General features: G+C 27.0%; 1 long non-coding RNA gene across 1 annotated transcript; it reads left to right on the plus strand.

Annotated features, from left to right (window-relative positions):
* The first annotated feature begins 6,530 nt into the window (after positions 1-6,530).
* LOC135927741 (uncharacterized) lies at positions 6,531-6,926 on the plus strand. Its single transcript, XR_010572169.1, has 3 exons — positions 6,531-6,650; positions 6,700-6,762; positions 6,807-6,926. It is a non-coding gene; the product is annotated as an uncharacterized LOC135927741 (long non-coding RNA).
* The last annotated feature ends 1,870 nt before the right edge of the window (positions 6,927-8,796 follow it).

The following is an 8,796-nucleotide window of genomic DNA, read 5'->3' on the forward strand; positions in this document are numbered from 1 at the left end:
TTTCCTATATAAATTAATAAGGTGTAAATAATTTTTCTATGATAGTTTTAGAACTGAATGCAAATTAGAGTTGCACTGATCCAAAAAATTTTCATATTTGAATTGATTTTTATATAATTAAATCAATTTTTTCAAAAATTTTTTTTCACAAAAGTTAATCATTGCATTTAAAATTAATAAAGGTTAAATAACTGGAGCAAAATAAAGAGACTAGTTAAAATAGTTGATATCAAATGGTTATCAATCCTTTTAAAGTCTTTTAAAAATAAGAAACTTGAATATTTTATCTTGATTTTTAATTTTGTATCTTACTAACATTTTTTTCCTTTTAATATTGATTTGATTTTCTTATTTTTAGTTTTACTTTTTGATTCTTTTTTAATGATATACTTTTACATTTTTTTGTATTTTTACCTGTGCCATCATTAGGTGGTCTCATTATTGAGCTTAATATTTTAATTAAATTACATTTGTGCTTAAATTTTCCAATATTTTATTTGTGTTGAAATCATAATTTATAATGTTTGGTTATAATAAATTTTATATTGATTAGTTCCAACGCGATGTTTCGCTAAAATGTATTCGTTTTAAAGTATTCGCGGATTTATGGTTACGAGCCTGTCTTATCTGATTAACAATTAAGAGACAAGGTTAGTAGGAGATCGTTAGTTAAATGAGAGATGCACCATATTAGATACAAAAAATTGATGTAGCTGTAAATTATAAAATTATCATAAATTGATATAAAAATAACACATTAAAATAAACATAAAATACGTTTTTTATAAGAGAATTATTTAAATTATATAATTTATTGGGTTCTTTAGGCTAGCTTTTTATAAGGCCATCGCTTAGATTTCATTTTTTAAAAAAAATAATTTTGTTACATATCTCCGTGAAGTTGGCCGAACATTTGGAAGCACTAACGATGAATCATATGTCATTTTTTAGTGCTTCGTTAGTGCTTATTAGTGCTTCAATCCGTATAGTAGCCGAATTTAAGGAAAAAAGTTATAGGCAAAAATAAAAATTTGTGCCAACTTCACGCTTAAAAGTTGATTGAAAGCACTAACGATGAAACTTATATCATTCTTTAGTGCTTCGTTAGTAGAGGTTAGTGCTTCAATCAGTTTTGTTGCCGAATTTAAGAATAAAAAGTTATTGGCGAAAAAATAAAATATTAACGACCTGCCAAAACAAAAACTAGAGTTGTACTAAACATCCGGTTTTCGCCTTTATTTAGTGCTTAATTAATGTATTTAAATTCCGTTATTAATTTAGTTAACCGCATATGGAAAAAAAGTTATAAGCTATAAAAATTATGACGTCACGATTTAAGCGTGAAGTTGGCCGAACTTTTGGAAGCACTAACGATGAAACTTTTATCATTCTTTAGTGCTTCGTTAGTAGAGGTTAGTGCTTCAATCACATTTGTTGCCGAATTTAAGAATAAAAAATTATTGACGAAAAAAACAAATATTGGCGACGTGCCAAAACAAAAACTAGAGTAGTACTAAACATCCAGTTTTCGCCATTATTTAGTGCTCTCAATTAGTAAATTTGAATTCCGTAATTAATTTGGTTAACCGTCTTTATAAAAAATTGTAATACACTAAGTATTATGAAAATATATAAAATTATAAAATATGTATAATAAAACCTAATTAAAAAATTATAATTTATAAATTTATAATTATATAATTAAAAATAAAATTCTATAATTGAGTCCCCAAAAAGGAATCATAAGTGTCTAAAAATTTCTATTTGAATTTTTTGTCGAATAAAAAGAAATTCTCTGGGTTCATTTGTGAAAAGTCGTATTTTATTACGCAGATTTTTTAAAAACATAAATGTTGAAGGCGAAAAATGCCCGTTAGTAGAAGTCACTACTGGAGTGAATATGAAGTTTTTAAAATTTTTGTATTTGTTTGTCTTTTTAATTTCTGCCTGTGTTATTAAATTGAAATTTATGTTTGAAGGGAATGATGAGACACACGTGTAGTCCCAATGAGTGATCTGCTGAGGGCCCAAGGTATGTTTGTCATACCATCAGGTCTTAAACCATCTACTTGAGATAAATTTGATGGTTCAAGATTGTTTGTAATGTGTGCAGCTGTTAGGCTTTTATTTATTATATGGTTTACAGCTGAGTGTTGATTTATTAATCACATGTGGGAAATTCTGTGGTTAATTTTTTTTATATTACTCAAAAATTTTTTGATTACTTGTAAATTTTTATAGTATGTAACACATTTCCATAATGTGAAACATTCTTATATAGTTAAATAACTTTCCATAATTATTGTAAAAAACATTTTGATTTTGATATAATTTTTTAAAAAAATTTTTTAATAAAACTTTAATAAAGACGAACGTCAAATTTATGAATCGAATATAATTTTTTAATGTTTTGGTCTAAAATTTTCTTAGGAGTCGAGAAAGGTGTCAGAAAATTTGAAAGATTAATATGGCAATAATTTATCGAATCAGGAACTCTCAGAATTCCTGCATAAGTATTAGTGATCTGCATCGGGCCTAATTTTTCAAGCCCCGCCCGGTCCGAAATTTTTTTAAAAAAGTTTTGCCGGCCCGGCCCGAACCATAAATTTTTTTAAAAAAAATTTACTGACCCGGCCCGGTCATGCCCGAATTTATTTAAATATAGAAAATAATTTTTAAAATTACTCAAAATAAAAGACATATGTTATATGTTGTCTAGTTTCTATAAATAAAATCAAATATTTTTATTTTACATTAGATATATTTAAAAAAATTTATAGGCCCAACCCTACCCGGCCCTTTTTTTAAAAATATTAGGCCCGAACCCGATTTATTTTAAATAAATTAGGTCTGAGCACGGTTCGACGGGTACTTTATAATATTGTGATCTTAATATAACTAAAATTTATGATAGAAATAAATATATGCGTAAATTTTTCGAATAAAATAAAACTATGTAAAAAGAACAATTGGAATTAAGAATAAAAAATTTCTGAGAATGTTTTTAACCATATCATTCAATGACACCTTAGAATAATAGATGCTGGAAAAAAAATGTAGTTGTTATTGTTACAATAAAATAATAAAAATTATATAATTATTACACAAGAATGGGGTTCAATGGACCCATTTAGGCAGTAGTGGAAATAATATTTTGTGACCTGGTTATAGCTATTCATGTATTTTGAGAACCTTAATATATATAAGCTTCTGAAACATTATATTACTCAAATATGGCAGATGATCTACGGAAAAAATTGATAGGTTAAGTGCACAAAGACAATATGCATTTTTTAATTACTTGGGGTTTTTAATCAAACTAATTAGGGTTTAAATTTTACAAAATAAGTACTAAATAATGGTGAAAATAAAATGTTTGTCACTGATAGATTTTTTGTTTATTTTGTTAATAACTTTTTTATTTTAAATTAAGCTATTAAACTGATTGAAGCACTAACCCCTACTAATGAAGCTCTAAAGAATTATATAAATTTCATTGTTAGTGCTTTCATAATTTTCTGGCTAAATTTGACCTCCTAAACATTTCTTTAACGTATTACAATTTTTTATAAAGACGGTTAACCAAATTAATTATGGAATTCAAATTTACTAATTGAGCACTAAATAATGGCAAAACCGGATGTTTAGTACTACTATAGTTTTTGTTTTGGCACGTCACCATTATTTGTTTATTTTTGTTTTTTTCGCAAATAACTTTTTATTCTTAAATTCGGCTACAAAAATGATCGAAGCACTAACCTCTAGAAGGATATAAATTTCATCGTTAGTGCTTTCATACTATTCTGGCTAAAATTGGACCTCTAAAAATTTCTTTAACGTATTACAATTTTTTTATAAAGACGGTTAACCAAATTAATTATGGAATTCAGATTTACTAATTGAGCACTAAATAATGGCAAAACCGGATGTTTATTACTACTATAGTTTTTGTTTTGGCACGTCGCCATTATTTGTTTATTTTTGTTTCTTTCGCCAATAACTTTTTATTCTTAAATTCGGCAAAGTGATTGAAACACTAACCTCTACTAACGAAGCACTAAAGAATGATATAAGTTTCATCGTTAGTGCTTCCAAAAGTTCAGCCAACTTCACGCTTAAATCGTGACGTCATAATTTTTATTTAGGTAATAACTTTTTTTCCATATGGCGGTTAACTAAATTAATAAAGGAATTTAAATACATTAATTAAGCACTAAATAATGGCAAAACCGGATGTTTAGTACTACTCTAGTTTTTGTTTTGGCACGTCGCCAATATTTTTTTTTATTTGGTTCTTTCGCCAATAACTTTTTATTCTTAAATTCGGCAACAAAACTGATTGAAGCACTAACCTCTACTAACGAAGCACTAAAGAATGATATAAGTTTCATCGTTAGTGCTTTCAATCAACTTTTAAGCGTGAAGTTGGCACAAATTTTTATTTTTGCCTATAACATTTTTTCCTTAAATTCGGCTACTATACGGATTGAAGGACTAATAAACACTAACGAAGCACTAAAAAATGACATATATGATTCATCGTTAGTGCTTCCAAATGTTAGGCCAACTTCACGGAGCTTTGTTACACACTTTATAAAATTTCAATATATAGTCATTATGAAATTATGAAATTTATCTTAATTTTTTTGAAAAAAAAAAATAACATTTGTGCTCTTTTTTCGGCGAGAGTGGAGTAGTGTAGAAGAATAATTTTTATTAGATTGAAGTAATATTTACGAAAAATAATGAATTTGCTAAAGAAGGAATTTCTCGTTTCGCCCTCCAAGATGACTCCAATGCTAGAGAGATTTAAAATATATATATATATATTGTTATATAATTGTAATTTATCGCTGTCTCATTCTGTGCAAAATCTCTAAAGTTAATGTTATAATGCTACTAATGCACGAATTTTGTTTAAAAAATAAGTTGTCCTTAATAGTGTTTTAAAAAGTCTGATTTTATAATATATAAGCCTTGAGATTTTGCTCATAGATTGTAAAAAATTTTATCCTTAAAATGTTTAAAAAATGGATAATAGAAAGATAATTGGATTTCCTAACCGTAAAATAGATTAGGACTGAGGTGACACTAATAAGTCGTCATAAAATTTGCCATGTGAGCAAAGTTACTTATAGTAATAATCGATTTGCGATCTGAAAAACGTAAAAATTGCATTATTATTATAATGACTAAGGCCCTGCGAGGGAGACATTTTCGTAGACTTGGTCAGTTTTACCTCTGACAAACTAAGACCATCTCAACAAAATTGTAAACGTTAATATTTCCCTAATTTTTATAGATATACTTTTTAAGTAAAACACCAAATTCCATGATATTTCATCGCTTTCACGTTATAATTACCTTTTCTCAATCCAATATAATTTTTATAATTTATTATGGGACCTATTTCTATAAATGCTTGGATCTTGATATAGCTTTTAAAAATATTTATTTTATGTTAAAATTAAAATCATATGCCAATGCTAAATCGGTTTTAAATATTTATTTTAAAATGAACTAAATAAATTTATATAAAGTTGTTGATTTTTTTGTTCCATTTGTAAATTTGAATCCATTTTATAATTAACTAGTAGATAGCCCGTCAAAAATGACGGGGAATGAGAATTTTCTTCTTACTTTTATGCTAGATGTTACCTGTTATTTGAAAATAATATCCAATTTTTATTCATTTTACCTCCTGCCCCCTTAAGGCCGGGTTCAATCCATTAAAACTAAGTGTAAATACTATTGTAGTAAGAATAAATTTAAAGCTTTTACTTGATAATACCAATATTATTTATTAAATATTACTGATCACTTATACCTAATATTTAACATTGAAAAAAATTCCCAGGCAAAGTATAAAGCCATAATAATTTTGAAAAATTCTTCCAAGCCCAATGAAAGATCATAATAATTTTGGTAGTTGAGAACTGAAATAAAATTCATAATGAATTTAAAAATACAATCAAAATCAGATTTTCATGGGCCTTGGTGTTTTAGGCCAATGTCTGACCCATACTTAATAATAAAAAAATTATCAAGCGTCCAAGCTCATAATAATTTTGAAAAATATTCCCCAAGCCCAGCCCAATATAAAAATATTTTTCAAGCCCAGCCCAACCCATAATAATTTTATAAAAAAACTATTCTAAAACCTGGCTAACCCATAGTAATTTTAAAAATTTATTCCCAAACCTGAAGATAGGTAAATCTCTAAAAACTATATCTATTTTTTATTCTATTTTAACCCAGCGCACCCCGACCAAGGCCAACCCATTAAGACTAATACTATTTTTTTGAATAAAAATATATTTAAATTAGCTTTTATCTGAGGGCCATATATATACTGTGTTAAATATTACACCTATGCCTAATCTATATTATAATTTTCCGATGTCCTCACTACGTCATCGTGACGTCATGTCATCGCTACGTCATGTCATCGGTACTTACTTATTTTTATTTTTTTATTGATGTTATTTTATTTTTTTTATAGAAAATATTTTTAGACATAATGCAAAATAAAGTTATTCATCTATATATACTAAAAAGGTTTATACTTTTCATTTTAGAATACTTAGCTTATGATGGATGATATTCCCACTATTTCTAGAGAGGTTAACCTAATATTGACTCCTCTTCAGGTTTAATACATTAATATATTTTTTATTTATTCTTTTGTATTTATTTTAGATAACAAGCCATGTCCCAACCTCACTTAATGATTGTACAGGGGGTATATTGACTCCTCATCAGGTTCAATGCATTTATTTTTTTTATTTATTTTGTTTTTATTTTAGGTAACAAGCCATGTCCTAACCTCAGTTAATGATTGTACAGGTGGTGATTTATCCATCATTAATAAAAGAAAAAGATGGCAGATCAATCAAAAAAAGAAACGCACTAGGGATAGCGAGGACCTACAAAATAGAACATTCTCTTATTTATCAAGTATAATTTTTCTCAAAATTATATTGGGATTTTTTAATGTTAAATGTTAGTCTTATGTTATTATTTTTATAAAGTAATATATTTTACCTGTAGAATAATTGGTAAATTAGAGATTTCCTCTTCATTAATTATAAATTTTGGGCTTGGTTACAAAATTAGGGAAGGTGGGTTAGAGTAATTCTTTTTAAATATTAAGATCTTGGATGCTTTTTTCTTGAACCTATATTGGGAATTTCAAAATTATTAGGGAAGGTGGGCTTGAGAAAATCTTTTTAAATATTAATATCTTGGATGCTTGGATATTTTATCCAGATATTGTAGGCTTGAACCTATATTGGGTTTTTTAATGTTAAAGGTTAGTTTGGATGCTTGGATATTTTTTCCAGATATTGTGGGCTTGAACCTATATTGGGATTTTTTAATGTTAAATGTTAGTCTTATTTAATATATCTGGGCTTGGTTTCAAAATTATTAGGGAAGGTGGGTTAGAGAAATTCTTTTTAAATATTAAGATCTTGGATGCTTTTTTCTTGAACCTTTATTGGGATTTTTTAATGTTAAATGTTAGTCTTGGATGCTTGGATATTTTTTCCATGTTAAATGTTAGTCTTATGTTATTCTTTTTATAAAGTAATATATTTTACTTGTTTACTAATTGGTAAATCAGATATTTTCTCTTCATTATTTATAAAATTAATATCTCTGGGCTTGATTTCAAAATTATTAGGGAAGGTGGGCTTGAGAAAATCTTTTTAAATATTAAGATCTTGGATGCTTGGATATTTTATCCAGTTTAACCTATATTGGGATTTTTATTATTAAATGTTCGTCTTGGATGCTTGGATATTTTTTCCAGATATTGTAGGGTAGAACCTATATTAGGATTTTTTAATGTTAAATGTTAGTCTTATGTTATAAATTTAATATCTCTGGGCTTGATTTTAAAATTATTAGGGAAGGTAAGCTTGAGATATTCTTTTTAAATATTAATATCTTGGATGCTTGGATATTTTATCCAGATATTGTAGGCTTGAACCTATATTGGGAATTTTTAATGTTAAAGGTTAGTCTTGGATGCTTGGATATTTTTTCCAGATATTGTAGGCTTGAACCTATATTGGGATTTTTTAATGTTAATAGTCTTATTTAATATCTCTGGGCTTGGTTTCAAAATTATTAGGGAAGGTGGGTTAGAGAAATTCTTTTTAAATATTAAGATCTTGGATGCTTTTTTCTTGAACCTATATTGGGATTTTTTAATGTTAAATGTTAGTCTTGGATGCTTGGATATTTTTTCCATGTTAAATGTTAGTCATGTTATTCTTTTTATAAAGTAATATATTTTACCTATTTACTAATTGGTAAATCAGATATTTCCTCTTCATTAATTATAAATTTAATATCTCTGGGCTTGATTTCAAAATTATTAGGGAAGGTGGGCTGAGAAAATCTTTTTAAATATTAAGATCTTGGATGCTTGGATATTTTATCCAGTTTAACCTATATTGGGATTTTTATTATTAAATGTTCGTCTTGGATGCTTGGATATTTTTTCCAGATATTGTAGGGTAGAACCTATATTATGATTTTTTAATGTTAAATGTTAGTCTTATGTTAAAAATTTAATATCTCTGGGCTTGATTTCAAAATTATTAGGGAAGGTGGGCTGAGAAAATCTTTTATAAATATTAAGATCTTGGATGCTTGGATCATTACATTTATCATGTTTTTTTTTAACTTTTAGAATATCATAATAGACTTGATTAGTCCCCCAAAAATTTTATTTGATGATAGCCCTCCAACTTATTAGAAATATGCATCTAATATTGACCCTTCTAC

This window comes from Gordionus sp. m RMFG-2023, chromosome 4 (assembly GCF_954871325.1).
Source record: "Gordionus sp. m RMFG-2023 chromosome 4, tfGorSpeb1-WG-v2, whole genome shotgun sequence".
Lineage (NCBI taxonomy): Eukaryota > Metazoa > Nematomorpha > Gordioida > Chordodea > Parachordodidae > Gordionus > Gordionus sp. m RMFG-2023.